At 39.6% G+C, this 24904-nt stretch overlaps 1 protein-coding gene across 3 annotated transcripts in view; it reads right to left on the bottom strand.

Annotated features, from left to right (window-relative positions):
* Positions 1 to 1812: 1812 nt before the first annotated feature.
* Positions 1813 to 24904, bottom strand: part of LOC118939572 (sodium/potassium/calcium exchanger 1-like) — a 31246-nt gene continuing 8154 nt past the window's right edge. For all 3 annotated transcript variants that reach the window (XR_005036594.1, XR_005036595.1, XR_005036593.1), the window contains exon 8: positions 1813 to 2328. The gene's annotated coding sequence lies outside the window, so the exon portion shown is untranslated. The remainder of the gene's footprint in view (positions 2329 to 24904) is intronic.

Raw genomic sequence — 24904 nt, forward strand, 5'->3', positions numbered from 1 at the left:
TGGGCTGGCTCCATCTGCTTTCCCCCCACTGCTCTTCAGTCAACACATACGGCACACACACATCCTCTAGTTCTACCCACCAGGGAAGGATACACAGGCAATGTACTGAGTATATCAGTACTAAATATACTGTGACACATTGCTATACTCTATGGACTATGTGCTGTACGTGCTATACATATCATTACTTACTGATTACAAAAAATTATAAATTAAATTCTGAATCACAATATATAAAAGGATAAAAGCACAGTGCCCGCATGGAAAAACATGAAATAATAAGAAAAAATGAACATCACAACTAAATATTTAAATCAAAGAGAAATATCTTAACAGAGTACTACAATTGACAAAATATACAGTTTGTTTGCAAAAGTATTAATATTGGCAATGTCCTCTAAATGACTTTGTACACTATACTACGTCAATATCTATGGGGAACTAAACATTTGTTATTAAAAAGGACAATAGAAAGATACCATCTATTCTCAAGAACATTCTGGACATTCAAAAGGACAATAGAATGATACCATCTATTCTCAAGAACATTCTGGACATTCAAAAGGACAATAGAAAGATACCATCTATTCTCAAGAACATTCTGGACATTCAAAAGGACAATAGAAAGATACCATCTATTCTCAAGAACATTCTGGACATTCAAAAGGACAATAGAAAGATACCATCTATTCTCAAGAACATTCTGGACATTCAAAAGGACAATAGAAAGATACCATCTATTCTCAAGAACATTCTGGACATTCAAAAGACAGGACAATATTTGCAAATATGAAAATATTTCCCCTCCTTTTAAAAATTACTTCTGTTTTTTTTGTATAACTTTTTGGATTGTCCATCTGTAGACACTCTACAGACTATCAGTAACATTTCAACTAACCATCTACTAACGCTACCCCAAGCTCCAACCCTAACCTTATTCTAAACCTAACCTTAGCAAGCAGTTGCTTATCAACAGATGGCCAAACTATCTGTAGAGCATCTGTAGACTATCCAAATAAAGTGTGACCTTTATTTTTTATGATCTTAAAACATCAGTATTAAGCAATTTTTTCCAAATACATTTCATTGAAACACTAATAAAAAATATGCATTTGAAACATAGGATTAGATACATATGTGCTTACATTGAACAAACATGTGTAATGTTATATAAACATTGAATAGAACTGTAGAAGAAAAAGCCTACAGTGGTCTACATTTGAACCTTTCAGCAAAACCATCCAATCATAAAGCCCTGTTGGATATAGATTATTTATGTTAGCAAAAACAAAGTATTCACCATGTTTTACAATTAATTGCAAGAACTATATTATTAGGAGGGGTTGACTTACAATCGAAAACCTAAGTTTCATGTATGGCTTTTAAGTTTTATGTGTGCTTGTTTTTGTTTTTTAAATGGTCAAATTAATAAAAACTAAACTAAAAAAGTGTAAAACACGGTTATGTTCTGTTCTTATTTTTCTTGCATTTCAGAAAAGTAGCCTGTCCTATCCATCCTTCATCACCATGGCAGGAATGCAGGTTGCCAGACATTTCATATGGTTGATTCCTGAATTGTCAGTAGTACCAGGTATCTCAGGAATCCCCTGTTAACGTCTCAGTCCCTGTCACCCACACACAGGGTTGTGGACTATATGTTACCTTCAACAATGTAATCCGTTACAGTTACCTGTCCACAATTGTAATCAGTTACGTAACTTTTGGATTATCACAACTCGTTATCAATCTGATTACTTTCAGTTACTTTTGGACAGAAGACAGAAAAAGATCCATCAAATGCATTTGGTGTGTCATCATAGTGGTCTCTGATTGGTGGTCATCATTTGGTGTGTCATCATAGTGGTCTCTGACATCCGGTCAGACTTGCTCAGTTGGAACAAACTTAAACTTGCGCCTTTTTAAAAAAAATGCTGAATTGACTGTCATTAAGAAAACTGAAAAGGTGTCATAATGTATTTTTTTTCTGATATTAAAAGTAATCCAAGAAGTAATGTAGTTTTTCAAAAGGATCTGTAATCTGATTACAATAGTTTTGCTAGTATAATAACTGATTAATGACAGTTTGTGTTACTCCCCTACCCATCATTTGTACTGTAGTCTTGCTTGCTACGCCATGCTCCAGCCAGGTCTCTGTGGTGAAGTGATGAACTCAGTGGCGCACTCATGTGTTGGAGGAGCAGAGGGACATCTGATGCACGGTGCCCAGGTCTCTGACCATCTGTCTGATGAGATGTTTGAGCTGAGGCAATCGGGTCAACGGGTCAGGAGGATCCAGTTCCCCTGTGTAGTCCAGCCTACTCTCCAACACTGCAGAGGGATAGGAGAAGGAGGATCAGCAGGAGGAGGAGCAGGAAGAGCAGGAGGGGGAGAGAAAGGGGAGAGAACGAGTGAGGAAGACATGGTAAGAATAAATAATAGTTCCATCATACTTACATCCATGTAAAAATGTATCTTCCTTCAACTGGATAATTTAAATGTATCTCTAAAATGAATAATCTCTGTGCCACACAGGGTCTGATGACAGTAGTATGGAACAGACATTGGTATAGGTGGCAGGTAGTCTAGTGGTTAAGAGTGTTGGGTCTGATGACAGTGGTAAGGACAGCAGGTAGTCTAGTGGTTAAGAGTGTTGGGTCTGATGACAGTGGTAAGGGCAGCAGGTAGTCTAGTGGTTAAGAGTGTTGGGTCTGATGACAGTGGTAAGGGCAGCAGGTAGTCTAGTGGTTAAGAGTGTTGGGTCTGATGACAGTGGTAAGGGCAGCAGGTAGTCTAGTGGTTAAGAGTGTTGGGTCTGATGACAGTGGTAAGGGCAGCAGGTAGTCTAGTGGTTAAGAGTGTTGGGTCTGATGACAGTGGTAAGGGCAGCAGGTAGTCTAGTGGTTAAGAGTGTTGGGTCTGATGACAGTGGTAGGTGGGCGACACGCTGAGTGCAACGTCAATTTCAACACACTCTGTGCAGCCCAACAGGGTTCAGAAGAGCCCAACCTCGTTCTAGGACTCGAACGCTTCCTATATCAGCAGTGAGCACTTCTACCAGAAGCCGTGGGCTTACTACCCAGCGGTGGAGCAGAGGCTGGTGGTGGAGACACCGGGAGGCTCTGAGCTGCAGGACAGCCTGAGGACCTGCTGGAGCTGGCGCATTGCACCCAGACAGAGCCAAGCTCTACCCTAGCTCCCTGCTGCAGGACCGGACCAAGATTCACCCCACTACCCTACAATCAGACAAGGTCCGTACTCCTTCTCGAAGATGATTGTGTGTCAGTAGTTACAACATTCATCATATCCAATATATGCATTAGAATTGGTGTAAGTTGTGATGAAGAGACGATATCTGAAAACTAAAGTACGGTAGCTGGGTTCATGACAAATCTGTTTCCCTTTGACTTGGATGCCATGTTCTGTTCTGTTTCCAGGGTGTGGACCTGTATAAGAAGTCATGTTCTGTTCTGTTTCCAGGGTGTGGACCTGTATAAGAAGTCCTGTTCTGTTCTGTTTCCAGGGTGTGGACCTGTATAAGAAGTCATGCTCTGTTCTGTTTCCAGGGTGTGGACCTGTATAAGAAGTTCTGTTCTGTTTCCAGGGTGTGGACCTGTATAAGAAGTCCTGTTCTGTTCTGTTTCCAGGTTGTGGACCTGTATAAGAAGTCCTGTTCTGTTCTGTTTCCAGGGTGTGGACCTGTATAAGAAGTCCTGTTCTGTTCTGTTTCCAGGGTGTGGACCTGTATAAGAAGTCCTGTTCTGTTCTGTTTCCAGGGTGTGGACCTGTATAAGAAGTCCTGTTCTGTTCTGTTTCCAGGATGTGGACCTGTATAAGAAGTCCTGTTCTGTTCTGTTTCCAGGGTGTGGACCTGTATAAGAAGTCATCTTCTGTTTCCAGGGTGTGGACCTGTATAAGAAGTCCTGTTCTGTTTCCAGGGTGTGGACCTGTATAAGAAGTCATGCTCTGTTCTGTTTCCAGGGTGTGGACCTGTATAAGAAGTCATCTTCTGTTTCCAGGGTGTGGACCTGTATAAGAAGTCCTGTTCTGTTTCCAGGGTGTGGACCTGTATAAGAAGTCATGCTCTGTTCTGTTTCCAGGGTGTGGACCTGTATAAGAAGTCATGCTCTGTTCTGTTTCCAGGGTGTGGACCTGTATAAGAAGTCCTGTTCTGTTCTGTTTCCAGGGTGTGGACCTGTATAAGAAGTCCTGTTCTGTTCTGTTTCCAGGGTGTGGACCTGTATAAGAAGTCATGTTCTGTTCTGTTTCCAGGGTGTGGACCTGTATAAGAAGTCCTGTTCTGTTTCCAGGTTGTGGACCTGTATAAGAAGTCCTGTTCTGTTTCCAGGTTGTGGACCTGTATAAGAAGTCCTGTTCTGTTTCCAGGTTGTGGACCTGTATAAGAAGTCCTGTTCTGTTTCCAGGGTGTGGACCTGTATAAGAAGTCCTGTTCTGTTTCCAGGTTGTGGACCTGTATAAGAAGTCCTGTTCTGTTTCCAGGTTGTGGACCTGTATAAGAAGTCCTGTCCTGTTTCCAGGGTGTGGACCTGTATAAGAAGCAGTATGTGAGGAGGGAGGTAGAGACTGAAGAGGCGGAGCCCAGCACAGACATAAAACCAGACCCAGACAAAGACTGTGTGCTGCATTAGCAGTGGCAGATCAACCTGTTGGATCACATTGAGGCCATGTAAAACCAAGTCACACACAGGATGGAGCTCATGGAGAAGGATCTGGATGGTGAGACCTATACCACACACACTGTTCCATAAATGTCAGTCATTTAGCAGATGCTCTTATCCAGAGCAACTTATATAAAGTCTGTTTTGTTTTTAAATTAAGTTGAATTTAAGCATCAGTCACTAGCCACTGGTATGCACAGGTCCAATGATATCCACTTCACTTTCATGTGCATATCACACGTGGCAGCTGTAATCAGCCAGCTGCATCCCTACCAGCCCTCACTCACCTGCTTCTCTCAGCCTTCCCTACCAGCCCTCACTCACCTGCTTCTCTCAGTATTCCCTACCAGCCCTCACTCACCTGCTTCTCTCAGTATTCCCTACCAGCCCTCACTCACCTGCTTCTCTCAGTATTCCCTACCAGCCCTCACTCACCTGCTTCTCTCAGTATTCCCTACCAGCCCTCACTCACCTGCTTCTCTCAGCCTTCCCTACCAGCCCTCACTCACCTGCTTCTCTCAGCATTCCCTACCAGCCCTCACTCAGCTGCTTCTCCGTCAGCGGGGATGCAGACTCAGACCCTGATGGGCCTTCTGTTGTTAGATTTGTACATTTGTTACAATGGAGCAGTGCGCAAAGCGAGCAATTTTGATACATTGTATAATTTCATCGCCTGTTATAGCCAAGAGCACAGACCAGTCTGAGTAGACTTTGCAAGTTCACTGTCATGCAGCCTCGGAGTGTCAGAGAGGGAACGTGGAGCACTGCTTCTCAACATGCAGCCTCGGAGTGTCAGAGAGGGAACGTGGAGCACTGCTTCTCAACATGCAGCTTTACAGCAAAGAAAACGTCTTGTCTCTAGCCTGAACAGTTACATAATATGATCCATGTTACCAGAGGTCTTGTCTCTAGCCTGAACAGTTATATAATATGATCCATGTTACCAGAGGTCTTGTCTCTAGCCTAAACAGTTATATAATATTATAATATGATCCATGTTACCAGAGGTCTTGTCTCTAGCCTAAACAGTTATATAATATTATAATATGATCCATGTTACCAGAGGTCTTGTCTCTAGCCTGAACAGTTATATAATATGATCCATGTTACCAGAGGTCTTGTCTCTAGCCTAAACAGTTATATAATATGATCCATGTTACCAGAGGTCTTGTCTCTAGCCTGAACAGTTATATAATATGATCCATGTTACCAGAGGTCTTGTCTCTAGCCTAAACAGTTATATAATATGATCCATGTTACCAGAGGTCTTGTCTCTAGTCTAAACAGTTATATAATATGATCCATGTTACCAGAGGTCTTGTCTCTAGTCTAAACAGTTATATAATATGATCCATGTTACCAGAGGTCTTGTCTCTAGTCTAAACAGTTATATAATATGATCCATGTTACCAGAGGTCTTGTCTCTAGCCTAAACAGTTATATAATATGATCCATGTTACCAGAGGTCTTGTCTCTAGCCTAAACAGTTATATAATATGATCCATGTTACCAGAGGTCTTGTCTCTAGCCTAAACAGTTATATAATATGATCCATGTTACCAGAGGTCTTGTCTCTAGTCTGAACAGTTATATAATATGATCCATGTTACCAGAGGTCTTGTCTCTAGCCTAAACAGTTATATAATATGATCCATGTTACCAGAGGTCTTGTCTCTAGCCTAAACAGTTATATAATATGATCCATGTTACCAGAGGTCTTGTCTCTAGTCTAAACAGTTATATAATATGATCCATGTTACCAGAGGTCTTGTCTCTAGCCTGAACAGTTATATAATATGATCCATGTTACCAGAGGTCTTGTCTCTAGTCTAAACAGTTATATAATATGATCCATGTTACCAGAGGTCTTGTCTCTAGTCTAAACAGTTATATAATATGATCCATGTTACCAGAGGTCTTGTCTCTAGCCTAAACAGTTATATAATATGATCCATGTTACCAGAGGTCTTGTCTCTAGTCTAAACAGTTATATAATATTATAATATGACACATGTTACCAGAGGTCTTGTCTCTAGCCTAAACAGTTATATAATATGATCCATGTTACCAGAGGTCTTGTCTCTAGCCTAAACAGTTATATAATATTATAATATGATCCATGTTACCAGAGGTCTTGTCTCTAGCCTGAACAGTTATATAATATGATCCATGTTACCAGAGGTTTTGTCTCTAGCCTAAACAGTTACATAATATGATCCATGTTACCAGAGGTCTTGTCTCTAGCCTAAACAGTTACATAATATGATCCATGTTACCAGAGGTCTTGTCTCTAGCCTGAACAGTTACATAATATGATCCATGTTACCAGAGGTCTTGTCTCTAGCCTAAACAGTTATATAATATGATCCATGTTACCAGAGGTCTTGTCTCTAGTCTAAACAGTTATATAATATGATCCATGTTACCAGAGGTCTTGTCTCTAGCCTGAACAGTTATATAATATGATCCATGTTACCAGAGGTCTTGTCTCTAGTCTAAACAGTTATATAATATGATCCATGTTACCAGAGGTCTTGTCTCTAGTCTAAACAGTTATATAATATTATAATATGATCCATGTTACCAGAGGTCTTGTCTCTAGTCTAAACAGTTATATAATATGATCCATGTTACCAGAGGTCTTGTCTCTAGTCTAAACAGTTATATAATATTATAATATGATCCATGTTACCAGAGGTCTTGTCTCTAGCATAAACAGTTATATAATATGATCCATGTTACCAGAGGTCTTGTCTCTAGCCTGAACAGTTATATAATATTATAATATGATCCATGTTACCAGAGGTCTTGTCTCTAGTCTAAACAGTTATATAATATTATAATATGATCCATGTTACCAGAGGTCTTGTCTCTAGTCTAAACAGTTATATAATATGATCCATGTTACCAGAGGTCTTGTCTCTAGCCTGAACAGTTATATAATATGATCCATGTTACCAGAGGTCTTGTCTCTAGTCTAAACAGTTATATAATATGATCCATGTTACCAGAGGTCTTGTCTCTAGTCTAAACAGTTATATAATATGATCCATGTTACCAGAGGTCTTGTCTCTAGTCTAAACAGTTATATAATATGATCCATGTTACCAGAGGTCTTGTCTCTAGCCTAAACAGTTATATAATATGATCCATGTTACCAGAGGTCTTGTCTCTAGTCTAAACAGTTATATAATATGATCCATGTTACCAGAGGTCTTGTCTCTAGCCTGAACAGTTATATAATATGATCCATGTTACCAGAGGTCTTGTCTCTAGCCTAAACAGTTATATAATATGATCCATGTTACCAGAGGTCTTGTCTCTAGCCTAAACAGTTATATAATATTATAATATGATCCATGTTACCAGAGGTCTTGTCTCTAGTCTAAACAGTTATATAATATTATAATATGACACATGTTACCAGAGGTCTTGTCTCTAGCCTGAACAGTTATATAATATGATCCATGTTACCAGAGGTCTTGTCTCTAGCCTAAACAGTTATATAATATTATAATATGATCCATGTTACCAGAGGTCTTGTCTCTAGCCTGAACAGTTATATAATATGATCCATGTTACCAGAGGTCTTGTCTCTAGTCTAAACAGTTATATAATATTATAATATGATCCATGTTACCAGAGGTCTTGTCTCTAGTCTAAACAGTTATATAATATGATCCATGTTACCAGAGGTCTTGTCTCTAGTCTAAACAGTTATATAATATTATAATATGATCCATGTTACCAGAGGTCTTGTCTCTAGCCTAAACAGTTATATAATATGATCCATGTTACCAGAGGTCTTGTCTCTAGCCTGAACAGTTATATAATATTATAATATGATCCATGTTACCAGAGGTCTTGTCTCTAGTCTAAACAGTTATATAATATTATAATATGATCCATGTTACCAGAGGTCTTGTCTCTAGTCTAAACAGTTATATAATATGATCCATGTTACCAGAGGTCTTGTCTCTAGCCTGAACAGTTATATAATATGATCCATGTTACCAGAGGTCTTGTCTCTAGTCTAAACAGTTATATAATATGATCCATGTTACCAGAGGTCTTGTCTCTAGTCTAAACAGTTATATAATATGATCCATGTTACCAGAGGTCTTGTCTCTAGTCTAAACAGTTATATAATATGATCCATGTTACCAGAGGTCTTGTCTCTAGCCTAAACAGTTATATAATATGATCCATGTTACCAGAGGTCTTGTCTCTAGTCTAAACAGTTATATAATATGATCCATGTTACCAGAGGTCTTGTCTCTAGCCTGAACAGTTATATAATATGATCCATGTTACCAGAGGTCTTGTCTCTAGCCTAAACAGTTATATAATATGATCCATGTTACCAGAGGTCTTGTCTCTAGCCTAAACAGTTATATAATATTATAATATGATCCATGTTACCAGAGGTCTTGTCTCTAGCCTAAACAGTTATATAATATGATTCATGTTACCAGAGGTCTTGTCTCTAGTCTAAACAGTTATATAATATGATCCATGTTACCAGAGGTCTTGTCTCTAGCCTGAACAGTTATATAATATGATCCATGTTACCAGAGGTCTTGTCTCTAGTCTAAACAGTTATATAATATGATCCATGTTACCAGAGGTCTTGTCTCTAGCCTAAACAGTTATATAATATTATAATTGTCATGTATTGTCATGTTGTGTCTCTGTCCTTTCCTTTCACCCTGTCTCCCTCTGCTGGTCGTATTAGGTTACCTTTTCTCCCCCGCTTTCCCCCAGCTGTTCCTTGTCTCCTCCTGACTACCTCGTCACCCCGTTTCCCACCTGTTCCCTTTTTCCCTCTGATTAGTCCCCTATATCTCTCTCTGTTTTTGTTCCTGTCCTTGTCGGATTCTTGTTTGTTGTGTTTCATGCCTGAGCCAGACTATCGTCATGTTTGCTGTAACCTTGTCCTGTCCTGTCGGAATCTGCCGGTCTATCTGAGCCTACCTATGTTTGGTTATTAAAGAAGCTCTGTTTAAGTTAGTTCGCTTTTGGGTCCTCATTCACTCACCGTAACAGAAGAATCCGACCAAGAATGGACCCAGCGACTTCGGATCCTCTCCACTCAGCCGTCGAGATCCAGGGAGCGATGCTAGGCAGACACGAGCAGGAATTGTCTGCTGCTCGACATGCCGTTGAGACCCTGGCCACCCAAGTCTCCAACCTCACAGAACAGGTTCACCATCTCCGCCTCGATCCACCGGCCACTTCCAGGGCTTTCGAATCTCCGGAGCCCAGAATCAATAACCCGCCGTGTTACTCTGGGGAGCCCACTGAATGCCGCTCGTTCCTCACCCAGTGTGATATTGTGTTTTCTCTCCAGCCCAACACTTACGCCAGGAGCACTGCTCGTGTCGCCTACGTCATATCTCTCCTTACTGGACGGGCTCGTGAGTGGGGCACGGCAATCTGGGAGGCAAGGGCTGAGTGTACTAACCAGTATCAGAACTTTAAGGAGGAGGTGATACGGGTTTTTGATCGATCTGTTTTTGGGGAGGAGGCTTCCAGGGCCCTGGCTTCCCTATGTCAAGGCAATCGATCCATAACAGACTACTCTATTGAGTTTCGCACTCTTGCTGCCTCCAGTGGCTGGAACGAGCCGGCTTTGCTCGCTCGTCTTCTGGAGGGTCTCCGCGCAGAGGTAAAGGATGAGATTCTCTCCCGGGAGGTTCCTTCCAGCGTGGATTCCTTGATTGAACTCGCTATTCGCATTGAGCGACGGGTTGATCTTCGTCACCGAGCTCGTGGAAAGGAGCTCGCGTTCTCCGTTGCCCCCCTCTCCGCATCACTACCATCTTCCTCTGCCGGCTCGGGAGCTGAGCCTATGCAGCTGGGAGGTATCCGCATCTCGACTAAGGAGAGGGAACGGAGAATCACCAACCGCCTCTGTCTCTATTGCGGTTCTGCTGGTCATTTTGTCACTTCATGTCCAGTAAAAGCCAGAGCTCATCAGTAAGCGGAGGGCTACTGGTGAGCGCTACTACTCCTGTCTCTCCTTCAAGATCCTGCACTACCTTGTCGGTCCATCTACGCTGGACCGGTTCGTCAGCTTCCTGCAGTGCCTTAATAGACTCTGGGGCGGAGGGCTGTTTTATGGACGAGACCTGGGCTCGGGAACATGACATTCCTCTCAGACAGTTAAGGGAGTCCACGGCCTTGTTCGCCCTGGATGGTAGTCCTCTCCCCAGGATTCAGCGTGAGACGCTACCTTTAACCCTCACTGTTTCTGGTAATCATAGCGAAACCATTTCTTTTTTGATTTTTCGTTCACCTTTTACACCTGTTGTTTTGGGCCATCCCTGGCTAGTTTGTCATAATCCTTCCATTAATTGGTCTAGTAATTCTATCCTCTCCTGGAACGTCTCTTGTCATGTGAAATGTTTAATGTCTGCTATCCCTCCTGTTTCCTCTGTCTCTTCTTCACAGGAGGAGCCTGGTGATTTGACAGGGGTGCCGGAGGAATATCACGATCTGCGCACGGTGTTCAGTCGGTCCAGGGCCACCTCTCTTCCTCCACACCGGTCGTATGATTGTAGTATTGATCTCCTTCCGGGAACCACTCCCCCCCGGGGTAGACTATACTCTCTGTCGGCTCCCGAACGTAAGGCTCTCGAGGATTATTTGTCTGTAGCTCTTGACGCCGGTACCATAGTCCCCTCCTCCTCTCCCGCCAGAGCGGGGTTTTTTTTTTGTCAAGAAGAAGGACGGGTCTCTGCGCCCCTGCATAGATTATCGAGGGCTGAATGACATAACAGTTAAGAATCGTTATCCGCTTCCTCTTATGTCTTCAGCCTTCGAGATCCTGCAGGGAGCCAGGTTTTTCACTAAGTTGGACCTTCGTAACGCTTACCATCTCGTGCGCATCAGGGAGGGGGACGAGTGGAAGACGGCGTTTAACACTCCGTTAGGGCACTTTGAATACCGGGTTCTTCCTTTCGGCCTCGCTAACGCTCCAGCTGTCTTTCAGGCATTAGTCAATGATGTCCTGAGAGACATGCTGAACATCTTTGTTTTCGTTTACCTTGACGATATCCTGATTTTTTCACCGTCACTCCAGATTCATCTTCAGCACGTTCGACGTGTCCTCCAGCGCCTTTTAGAGAATTGTCTTTTTGTGAAGGCTGAGAAGTGCACTTTTCATGCCTCCTCCGTCACATTTCTCGGTTCTGTTATTTCCGCTGAAGGCATTAAGATGGACCCCGCTAAGGTCCAAGCTGTCATTGATTGGCCCGCCCCTAAGTCACGCGTCGAGCTGCAGCGCTTTCTCGGCTTCGCGAACTTCTATCGTCGTTTCATCCGTAATTTCGGTCAGGTGGCAGCTCCTCTCACAGCCCTTACTTCTGTCAAGACGTGCTTTAAGTGGTCCGTTTCCGCCCAGGGAGCTTTTGATCTCCTCAAGAATCGTTTTACATCCGCTCCTATCCTTGTTACACCTGACGTCTCTAGACAGTTCGTTGTCGAGGTTGACGCGTCAGAGGTGGGCGTGGGAGCCATTCTTTCTCAGCGCTCCCTCTCTGACGACAAGGTCCACCCATGCGCGTATTTTTCTCATCGCCTGTCCCCGTCGGAACGTAACTATGATGTGGGAAACCGCGAACTGCTCGCCATCCGGTTAGCCCTAGGCGAATGGCGACAGTGGTTGGAGGGGGCGACCGTTCCTTTTGTCGTTTGGACTGACCATAGGAACCTTGAGTACATCCGTTCTGCCAAACGACTTAATGCGCGTCAGGCGCGTTGGGCGCTGTTTTTCGCTCGTTTCGAGTTCGTGATTTCTTATCGTCCGGGCTCTAAGAACACCAAGCCTGATGCTTTATCTCGTCTCTTCAGTTCTTCAGTAGCCTCCACTGACCCCGAGGGGATTCTCCCTGAGGGGCGTGTTGTCGGGTTGACTGTCTGGGGAATTGAGAGGCAGGTAAAGCAAGCGCTCACTCACACTCCGTCGCCGCGCGCTTGTCCTAGGAACCTTCTTTTCGTTCCCGTTCCTACTCGTCTGGCCGTTCTTCAGTGGGCTCACTCTGCCAAGTTAGCCGGCCACCCTGGCGTTCGGGGTACGCTTGCTTCCATTCGCCAGCGTTTTTGGTGGCCCACCCGGGAGCATGACACGCGTCGTTTCGTGGCTGCTTGTTCGGTCTGCGCGCAGACTAAGTCCGGTAACTCCCCTCCTGCCGGCCGTCTCAGGCCGCTGCCCATTCCCTCTCGACCGTGGTCTCACATCGCCTTAGATTTTGTCACCGGACTGCCTTCGTCAGCGGGGAAGACTGTTATTCTTACGGTTGTCGATAGGTTCTCTAAGGCGGCTCATTTCATTCCCCTTGCTAAGCTTCCTTCTGCTAAAGAGACGGCACAAATCATCATCGAGAATGTTTTCAGAATTCATGGCCTTCCGTCAGACGTCGTTTCGGACAGAGGTCCGCAATTCACGTCTCAATTTTGGAGGGAGTTTTGCCGTTTGATTGGGGCTTCCGTCAGTCTCTCTTCCGGCTTTCACCCCCAGTCTAACGGTCAAGCAGAACGGGCCAATCAGACTATTGGTCGCATCTTACGCAGTCTTTCTTTTCGCAACCCTGCGTCTTGGTCAGAACAGCTCCCCTGGGCAGAATACGCCCACAACTCGCTTCCTTCGTCTGCGACCGGGCTATCTCCTTTTCAGAGTAGCCTCGGGTACCAGCCTCCGCTGTTCTCATCTCAGTTCGCCGAGTCCAGCGTCCCCTCCGCTCAGGCTTTTGTCCAACGTTGCGAGCGCACCTGGAAGAGGGTCAGGTCTGCACTTTGCCGTTATAGGACGCAGACTGTGAGGGCTGCTAATAAGCGTAGAACTATGAGTCCTAGATATTGTCGCGGTCAGAGAGTTTGGCTCTCCACTCAGAACCTTCCCCTTAAGACGGCTTCTCGCAAGTTGACCCCGCGGTTCATTGGTCCGTTCCGTATTTCTCGGGTCATTAATCCTGTCGCAGTTCGACTTCTTCTTCCGCGATACCTTGGTCGCGTCCACCCGGTCTTCCATGTCTCCTGTATTAAGCCCGTTCTTCGCGCCCCCGCTCGTCTTCCCCCCCCCCCCCCCCCCATCCTTGTCGAGGGCGCACCCATCTACAGGGTCCGCAGGATTTTGGACATGCGTCCTCGGGGCCGTGGTCACCAGTACCTCGTTGATTAGGAGGGGTACGGTCCTGAGGAGAGGAGTTGGGTTCCCTCTCGGGACGTGCTGGACCGTGCGCTGATCGAGGATTTCCTCCGTTGCCGCCAGGTTTCCTCCTCGAGTGCGCCAGGAGGCGCTCGGTGAGTGGGGGGGTACTGTCATGTATTGTCATGTTGTGTCTCTGTCCTTTCCTTTCACCCTGTCTCCCTCTGCTGGTCGTATTAGGTTACCTTTTCTCCCCCGCTTTCCCCCAGCTGTTCCTTGTCTCCTCCTGACTACCTCGTCACCCCGTTTCCCACCTGTTCCCTTTTTCCCTCTGATTAGTCCCCTATATCTCTCTCTGTTTTTGTTCCTGTCCTTGTCGGATTCTTGTTTGTTGTGTTTCATGCCTGAGCCAGACTATCGTCATGTTTGCTGTAACCTTGTCCTGTCCTGTCGGAATCTGCCGGTCTATCTGAGCCTACCTATGTTTGGTTATTAAAGAAGCTCTGTTTAAGTTAGTTCGCTTTTGGGTCCTCATTCACTCACCGTAACAATAATATGATCCATGTTACCAGAGGTCTTGTCTCTAGTCTAAACAGTTATATAATATTATAATATGACACATGTTACCAGAGGTCTTGTCTCTAGCCTGAACAGTTATATAATATGATCCATGTTACCAGAGGTCTTGTCTCTAGCCTAAACAGTTATATAATATTATAATATGATCCATGTTACCAGAGGTCTTGTCTCTAGTCTAAACAGTTATATAATATGATCCATGTTACCAGAGGTCTTGTCTCTAGTCTAAACAGTTATATAATATTATAATATGATCCATGTTACCAGAGGTCTTGTCTCTAGCCTAAACAGTTATATAATATGATCCATGTTACCAGAGGTCTTGTCTCTAGCCTGAACAGTTATATAATATTATAATATGATCCATGTTACCAGAGGTCTTGTCTCTAGTCTAAACAGTTATATAATATTATAATATGATCCATGTTACCAGAGGTCTTGTCTCTAGTCTAAACAGTTATATAATATGATCCATGTTACCAGAGGTCTTGTCTCTAGTCTAAACAGTTATATAATATGATCCATGTTACCAGAGGTCTTGTCTCTAGTCTAAACAGTTATATAATATGATCCATGTTACCAGAGGTCTTGTCTCTAGCCTAAACAGTTATATAATATGATCCATGTTACCAGAGGTCTTGTCTCTAGTCTAAACAGTTATATAATATGATCCATGTTACCAGAGGTCTTGTCTCTAGCCTGAACAGTTATATAATATGATCCATGTTACCAGAGGTCTTGTCTCTAGCCTAAACAGTTATATAATATGATCCATGTTACCAGAGGTCTTGTCTCTAGCCTAAACAGTTATATAATATTATAATATGATCCATGTTACCAGAGGTCTTGTCTCTAGCCTGAACAGTTATATAATATGATCCATGTTACCAGAGGTCTTGTCTCTAGCCTAAACAGTTATATAATATTATAATATGATCCATGTTACCAGAGGTCTTGTCTCTAGTCTAAACAGTTATATAATATTATAATATGACACATGTTACCAGAGGTCTTGTCTCTAGCCTGAACAGTTATATAATATGATCCATGTTACCAGAGGTCTTGTCTCTAGCCTAAACAGTTATATAATATTATAATATGATCCATGTTACCAGAGGTCTTGTCTCTAGCCTGAACAGTTATATAATATGATCCATGTTACCAGAGGTCTTGTCTCTAGTCTAAACAGTTATATAATATTATAATATGATCCATGTTACCAGAGGTCTTGTCTCTAGTCTAAACAGTTATATAATATTATAATATGATCCATGTTACCAGAGGTCTTGTCTCTAGTCTAAACAGTTATATAATATGATCCATGTTACCAGAGGTCTTGTCTCTAGTCTAAACAGTTATATAATATGATCCATGTTACCAGAGGTCTTGTCTCTAGCCTAAACAGTTATATAATATGATCCATGTTACCAGAGGTCTTGTCTCTAGCCTAAACAGTTATATAATATGATCCATGTTACCAGAGGTCTTGTCTCTAGTCTAAACAGTTATATAATATGACACATGTTACCAGAGGTCTTGTCTCTAGTCTAAACAGTTATATAATATGATCCATGTTACCAGAGGTCTTGTCTCTAGTCTAAACAATTATATAATATGATCCATGTTACCAGAGGTCTTGTCTCTAGCCTAAACAGTTATATAATATGATCCATGTTACCAGAGGTCTTGTCTCTAGCCTGAACAGTTATATAATATTATAATATGATCCATGTTACCAGAGGTCTTGTCTCTAGCCTAAACAGTTATATAATATGATCCATGTTACCAGAGGTCTTGTCTCTAGCCTGAACAGTTATATAATATTATAATATGATCCATGTTACCAGAGGTCTTGTCTCTAGCCTAAACAGTTATATAATATTATAATATGATCCATGTTACCAGAGGTCTTGTCTCTAGTCTAAACAGTTATATAATATTATAATATGACACATGTTACCAGAGGTCTTGTCTCTAGCCTGAACAGTTATATAATATGATCCATGTTACCAGAGGTCTTGTCTCTAGCCTAAACAGTTATATAATATTATAATATGATCCATGTTACCAGAGGTCTTGTCTCTAGCCTGAACAGTTATATAATATGATCCATGTTACCAGAGGTCTTGTCTCTAGTCTAAACAGTTATATAATATTATAATATGATCCATGTTACCAGAGGTCTTGTCTCTAGTCTAAACAGTTATATAATATTATAATATGATCCATGTTACCAGAGGTCTTGTCTCTAGTCTAAACAGTTATATAATATGATCCATGTTACCAGAGGTCTTGTCTCTAGTCTAAACAGTTATATAATATGATCCATGTTACCAGAGGTCTTGTCTCTAGCCTAAACAGTTATATAATATGATCCATGTTACCAGAGGTCTTGTCTCTAGCCTAAACAGTTATATAATATGATCCATGTTACCAGAGGTCTTGTCTCTAGTCTAAACAGTTATATAATATGACACATGTTACCAGAGGTCTTGTCTCTAGTCTAAACAGTTATATAATATGATCCATGTTACCAGAGGTCTTGTCTCTAGTCTAAACAGTTATATAATATGATCCATGTTACCAGAGGTCTTGTCTCTAGTCTAAACAGTTATATAATATGATCCATGTTACCAGAGGTCTTGTCTCTAGCCTAAACAGTTATATAATATGATCCATGTTACCAGAGGTCTTGTCTCTAGCCTGAACAGTTATATAATATTATAATATGATCCATGTTACCAGAGGTCTTGTCTCTAGCCTAAACAGTTATATAATATGATCCATGTTACCAGAGGTCTTGTCTCTAGCCTGAACAGTTATATAATATTATAATATGATCCATGTTACCAGAGGTCTTGTCTCTAGTCTAAACAGTTATATAATATTATAATATGATCCATGTTACCAGAGGTCTTGTCTCTAGTCTAAACAGTTATATAATATGATCCATGTTACCAGAGGTCTTGTCTCTAGTCTAAACAGTTATATAATATGATCCATGTTACCAGAGGTCTTGTCTCTAGCCTAAACAGTTATATAATATGATCCATGTTACCAGAGGTCTTGTCTCTAGTCTAAACAGTTATATAATATGATCCATGTTACCAGAGGTCTTGTCTCTAGTCTAAACAGTTATATAATATGATCCATGTTACCAGAGGTCTTGTCTCTAGTCTAAGCAGTTATATAATATGATCCATGTTACCAGAGGTCTTGTCTCTAGCCTAAACAGTTATATAATATGATCCATGTTACCAGAGGTCTTGTCTCTAGTCTAAACAGTTATATAATATTATAATATGATCCATGTTACCAGAGGTCTTGTCTCTAGCCTAAACAGTTATATAATATGATCCATGTTACCAGAGGTCTTGTCTCTAGTCTAAACAGTTATATAATATTATAATATGACACATGTTACCAGAGGTCTTGTCTCTAGCCTGAACAGTTATATAATATGATCCATGTTACCAGAGGTCTTGTCTCTAGCCTAAACAGTTATATAATATTATAATATGATCCATGTTACCAGAGGTCTTGTCTCTAGCCTGAACAGTTATATAATATGATCCATGTTACCAGAGGTCTTGTCTCTAGTCTAAACAGTTATATAATATTATAATATGATCCATGTTACCAGAGGTCTTGTCTCTAGTCTAAACAGTTATATAATATTATAATATGATCCATGTTACCAGAGGTCTTGTCTCTAGTCTAAACAGTTATATAATATGATCCATGTTACCAGAGGTCTTGTCTCTAGTCTAAACAGTTATATAATATGATCCATGTTACCAGAGGTCTTGTCTCTAGCCTAAACAGTTATATAATATGATCCATGTTACCAGAGGTCTTGTCTCTAGCCTAAACAGTTATATAATATGATCCATGTTACCAGAGGTCTTGTCTCTAGCCTAAACAGTTATATAATATGATCCATGTTACCAGAGGTCTTGTCTCTAGCCTAAACAGTTATATAATATTATAATATGATCCATGTTACCAGAGGTCTTGTCTCTAGCCTAAACAGTTATATAATATGATCCATGTTACCAGAGGTCTTGTCTCTAGTCTAAACAGTTATATAATATTATAATATGATCCATGTTACCAGAGGTCTTGTCTCTAGCCTAAACAGTTATATTATATGATCCATGTTACCAGAGGTCTTGTCTCTAGTCTAAACAGTTATATAATATTATAATATGACACATGTTACCAGAGGTCTTGTCTCTAGCCTGAACAGTTATATAATATGATCCATGTTACCAGAGGTCTTGTCTCTAGCCTAAACAGTTATATAATATTATAATATGATCCATGTTACCAGAGGTCTTGTCTCTAGCCTGAACAGTTATATAATATGATCCATGTTACCAGAGGTCTTGTCTCTAGTCTAAACAGTTATATAATATTATAATATGATCCATGTTACCAGAGGTCTTGTCTCTAGTCTAAACAGTTATATAATATTATAATATGATCCATGTTACCAGAGGTCTTGTCTCTAGTCTAAACAGTTATATAATATGATCCATGTTACCAGAGGTCTTGTCTCTAGTCTAAACAGTTATATAATATGATCCATGTTACCAGAGGTCTTGTCTCTAGCCTAAACAGTTATATAATATGATCCATGTTACCAGAGGTCTTGTCTCTAGTCTAAACAGTTATATAATATTATAATATGACACATGTTACCAGAGGTCTTGTCTCTAGCCTGAACAGTTATATAATATGATCCATGTTACCAGAGGTCTTGTCTCTAGTCTAAACAGTTATATAATATTATAATATGATCCATGTTACCAGAGGTCTTGTCTCTAGCCTGAACAGTTATATAATATGATCCATGTTACCAGAGGTCTTGTCTCTAGCCTAAACAGTTATATAATATTATAATATGATCCATGTTACCAGAGGTCTTGTCTCTAGCCTGAACAGTTATATAATATGATCCATGTTACCAGAGGTCTTGTCTCTAGTCTAAACAGTTATATAATATTATAATATGATCCATGTTACCAGAGGTCTTGTCTCTAGTCTAAACAGTTATATAATATGATCCATGTTACCAGAGGTCTTGTCTCTAGTCTAAACAGTTATATAATATGATCCATGTTACCAGAGGTCTTGTCTCTAGCCTAAACAGTTATATAATATGATCCATGTTACCAGAGGTCTTGTCTCTAGCCTAAACAGTTATATAATATTATAATATGATCCATGTTACCAGAGGTCTTGTCTCTAGCCTAAACAGTTATATAATATGATCCATGTTACCAGAGGTCTTGTCTCTAGTCTAAACAGTTATATAATATTATAATATGATCCATGTTACCAGAGGTCTTGTCTCTAGCCTAAACAGTTATATAATATGATCCATGTTACCAGAGGTCTTGTCTCTAGTCTAAACAGTTATATAATATTATAATATGACACATGTTACCAGAGGTCTTGTCTCTAGCCTGAACAGTTATATAATATGATCCATGTTACCAGAGGTCTTGTCTCTAGCCTAAACAGTTATATAATATTATAATATGATCCATGTTACCAGAGGTCTTGTCTCTAGCCTGAACAGTTATATAATATGATCCATGTTACCAGAGGTCTTGTCTCTAGTCTAAACAGTTATATAATATTATAATATGATCCATGTTACCAGAGGTCTTGTCTCTAGTCTAAACAGTTATATAATATTATAATATGATCCATGTTACCAGAGGTCTTGTCTCTAGTCTAAACAGTTATATAATATGATCCATGTTACCAGAGGTCTTGTCTCTAGTCTAAACAGTTATATAATATGATCCATGTTACCAGAGGTCTTGTCTCTAGCCTAAACAGTTATATAATATGATCCATGTTACCAGAGGTCTTGTCTCTAGTCTAAACAGTTATATAATATTATAATATGACACATGTTACCAGAGGTCTTGTCTCTAGCCTGAACAGTTATATAATATGATCCATGTTACCAGAGGTCTTGTCTCTAGCCTAAACAGTTATATAATATTATAATATGATCCATGTTACCAGAGGTCTTGTCTCTAGCCTGAACAGTTATATAATATGATCCATGTTACCAGAGGTCTTGTCTCTAGTCTAAACAGTTATATAATATTATAATATGATCCATGTTACCAGAGGTCTTGTCTCTAGTCTAAACAGTTATATAATATTATAATATGATCCATGTTACCAGAGGTCTTGTCTCTAGTCTAAACAGTTATATAATATGATCCATGTTACCAGAGGTCTTGTCTCTAGTCTAAACAGTTATATAATATGATCCATGTTACCAGAGGTCTTGTCTCTAGCCTAAACAGTTATATAATATTATAATATGATCCATGTTACCAGAGGTCTTGTCTCTAGTCTAAACAGTTATATAATATTATAATATGACACATGTTACCAGAGGTCTTGTCTCTAGCCTGAACAGTTATATAATATGATCCATGTTACCAGAGGTCTTGTCTCTAGCCTAAACAGTTATATAATATTATAATATGATCCATGTTACCAGAGGTCTTGTCTCTAGCCTGAACAGTTATATAATATGATCCATGTTACCAGAGGTCTTGTCTCTAGTCTAAACAGTTATATAATATTATAATATGATCCATGTTACCAGAGGTCTTGTCTCTAGTCTAAACAGTTATATAATATTATAATATGATCCATGTTACCAGAGGTCTTGTCTCTAGTCTAAACAGTTATATAATATGATCCATGTTACCAGAGGTCTTGTCTCTAGTCTAAACAGTTATATAATATGATCCATGTTACCAGAGGTCTTGTCTCTAGCCTAAACAGTTATATAATATGATCCATGTTACCAGAGGTCTTGTCTCTAGCCTAAACAGTTATATAATATGATCCATGTTACCAGAGGTCTTGTCTCTAGTCTAAACAGTTATATAATATGACACATGTTACCAGAGGTCTTGTCTCTAGTCTAAACAGTTATATAATATGATCCATGTTACCAGAGGTCTTGTCTCTAGTCTAAACAGTTATATAATATGATCCATGTTACCAGAGGTCTTGTCTCTAGTCTAAACAGTTATATAATATGATCCATGTTACCAGAGGTCTTGTCTCTAGTCTAAACAGTTATATAATATTATAATATGATCCATGTTACCAGAGGTCTTGTCTCTAGCCTAAACAGTTATATAATATGATCCATGTTACCAGAGGTCTTGTCTCTAGTCTAAACAGTTATATAATATTATAATATGATCCATGTTACCAGAGGTCTTGTCTCTAGCCTAAACAGTTATATAATATGATCCATGTTACCAGAGGTCTTGTCTCTAGTCTAAACAGTTATATAATATTATAATATGACACATGTTACCAGAGGTCTTGTCTCTAGCCTGAACAGTTATATAATATGATCCATGTTACCAGAGGTCTTGTCTCTAGCCTAAACAGTTATATAATATTATAATATGATCCATGTTACCAGAGGTCTTGTCTCTAGCCTGAACAGTTATATAATATGATCCATGTTACCAGAGGTCTTGTCTCTAGTCTAAACAGTTATATAATATTATAATATGATCCATGTTACCAGAGGTCTTGTCTCTAGTCTAAACAGTTATATAATATTATAATATGATCCATGTTACCAGAGGTCTTGTCTCTAGTCTAAACAGTTATATAATATGATCCATGTTACCAGAGGTCTTGTCTCTAGTCTAAACAGTTATATAATATGATCCATGTTACCAGAGGTCTTGTCTCTAGCCTAAACAGTTATATAATATGATCCATGTTACCAGAGGTCTTGTCTCTAGTCTAAACAGTTATATAATATTATAATATGACACATGTTACCAGAGGTCTTGTCTCTAGCCTGAACAGTTATATAATATGATCCATGTTACCAGAGGTCTTGTCTCTAGCCTAAACAGTTATATAATATTATAATATGATCCATGTTACCAGAGGTCTTGTCTCTAGCCTGAACAGTTATATAATATGATCCATGTTACCAGAGGTCTTGTCTCTAGTCTAAACAGTTATATAATATTATAATATGATCCATGTTACCAGAGGTCTTGTCTCTAGTCTAAACAGTTATATAATATTATAATATGATCCATGTTACCAGAGGTCTTGTCTCTAGTCTAAACAGTTATATAATATGATCCATGTTACCAGAGGTCTTGTCTCTAGTCTAAACAGTTATATAATATGATCCATGTTACCAGAGGTCTTGTCTCTAGCCTAAACAGTTATATAATATTATAATATGATCCATGTTACCAGAGGTCTTGTCTCTAGTCTAAACAGTTATATAATATTATAATATGACACATGTTACCAGAGGTCTTGTCTCTAGCCTGAACAGTTATATAATATGATCCATGTTACCAGAGGTCTTGTCTCTAGCCTAAACAGTTATATAATATTATAATATGATCCATGTTACCAGAGGTCTTGTCTCTAGCCTGAACAGTTATATAATATGATCCATGTTACCAGAGGTCTTGTCTCTAGTCTAAACAGTTATATAATATTATAATATGATCCATGTTACCAGAGGTCTTGTCTCTAGTCTAAACAGTTATATAATATTATAATATGATCCATGTTACCAGAGGTCTTGTCTCTAGTCTAAACAGTTATATAATATGATCCATGTTACCAGAGGTCTTGTCTCTAGTCTAAACAGTTATATAATATGATCCATGTTACCAGAGGTCTTGTCTCTAGCCTAAACAGTTATATAATATGATCCATGTTACCAGAGGTCTTGTCTCTAGCCTAAACAGTTATATAATATGATCCATGTTACCAGAGGTCTTGTCTCTAGTCTAAACAGTTATATAATATGACACATGTTACCAGAGGTCTTGTCTCTAGTCTAAACAGTTATATAATATGATCCATGTTACCAGAGGTCTTGTCTCTAGTCTAAACAGTTATATAATATGATCCATGTTACCAGAGGTCTTGTCTCTAGTCTAAACAGTTATATAATATGATCCATGTTACCAGAGGTCTTGTCTCTAGTCTAAACAGTTATATAATATGATCCATGTTACCAGAGGTCTTGTCTCTAGCCTAAACAGTTATATAATATGATCCATGTTACCAGAGGTCTTGTCTCTAGCCTGAACAGTTATATAATATTATAATATGATCCATGTTACCAGAGGTCTTGTCTCTAGCCTAAACAGTTATATAATATGATCCATGTTACCAGAGGTCTTGTCTCTAGCCTGAACAGTTATATAATATTATAATATGATCCATGTTACCAGAGGTCTTGTCTCTAGTCTAAACAGTTATATAATATTATAATATGATCCATGTTACCAGAGGTCTTGTCTCTAGTCTAAACAGTTATATAATATGATCCATGTTACCAGAGGTCTTGTCTCTAGTCTAAACAGTTATATAATATGATCCATGTTACCAGAGGTCTTGTCTCTAGCCTAAACAGTTATATAATATGATCCATGTTACCAGAGGTCTTGTCTCTAGTCTAAACAGTTATATAATATGATCCATGTTACCAGAGGTCTTGTCTCTAGTCTAAACAGTTATATAATATGATCCATGTTACCAGAGGTCTTGTCTCTAGCCTAAACAGTTATATAATATGATCCATGTTACCAGAGGTCTTGTCTCTAGTCTAAACAGTTATATAATATGATCCATGTTACCAGAGGTCTTGTCTCTAGTCTAAACAGTTATATAATATGATCCATGTTACCAGAGGTCTTGTCTCTAGTCTAAACAGTTATATAATATGATCCATGTTACCAGAGGTCTTGTCTCTAGCCTAAACAGTTATATAATATGATCCATGTTACCAGAGGTCTTGTCTCTAGTCTAAACAGTTATATAATATTATAATATGATCCATGTTACCAGAGGTCTTGTCTCTAGCCTAAACAGTTATATAATATGATCCATGTTACCAGAGGTCTTGTCTCTAGTCTAAACAGTTATATAATATGATCCATGTTACCAGAGGTCTTGTCTCTAGCCTAAACAGTTATATAATATGATCCATGTTACCAGAGGTCTTGTCTCTAGCCTAAACAGTTATATAATATTATAATATGATCCATGTTACCAGAGGTCTTGTCTCTAGCCTAAACAGTTATATAATATGATCCATGTTACCAGAGGTCTTGTCTCTAGTCTAAACAGTTATATAATATGATCCATGTTACCAGAGGTCTTGTCTCTAGTCTAAACAGTTATATAATATGATCCATGTTACCAGAGGTCTTGTCTCTAGCCTAAACAGTTATATAATATGACACATGTTACCAGAGGTCTTGTCTCTAGTCTAAACAGTTATATAATATGATCCATGTTACCAGAGGTCTTGTCTCTAGTCTAAACAGTTATATAATATGATCCATGTTACCAGAGGTCTTGTCTCTAGTCTAAACAGTTATATAATATGATCCATGTTACCAGAGGTCTTGTCTCTAGTCTAAACAGTTATATAATATGATCC

The sequence above is a fragment of the Oncorhynchus mykiss genome, chromosome 16, assembly GCF_013265735.2.
Source record: "Oncorhynchus mykiss isolate Arlee chromosome 16, USDA_OmykA_1.1, whole genome shotgun sequence".
NCBI classification, from domain to species: domain Eukaryota; kingdom Metazoa; phylum Chordata; class Actinopteri; order Salmoniformes; family Salmonidae; genus Oncorhynchus; species Oncorhynchus mykiss.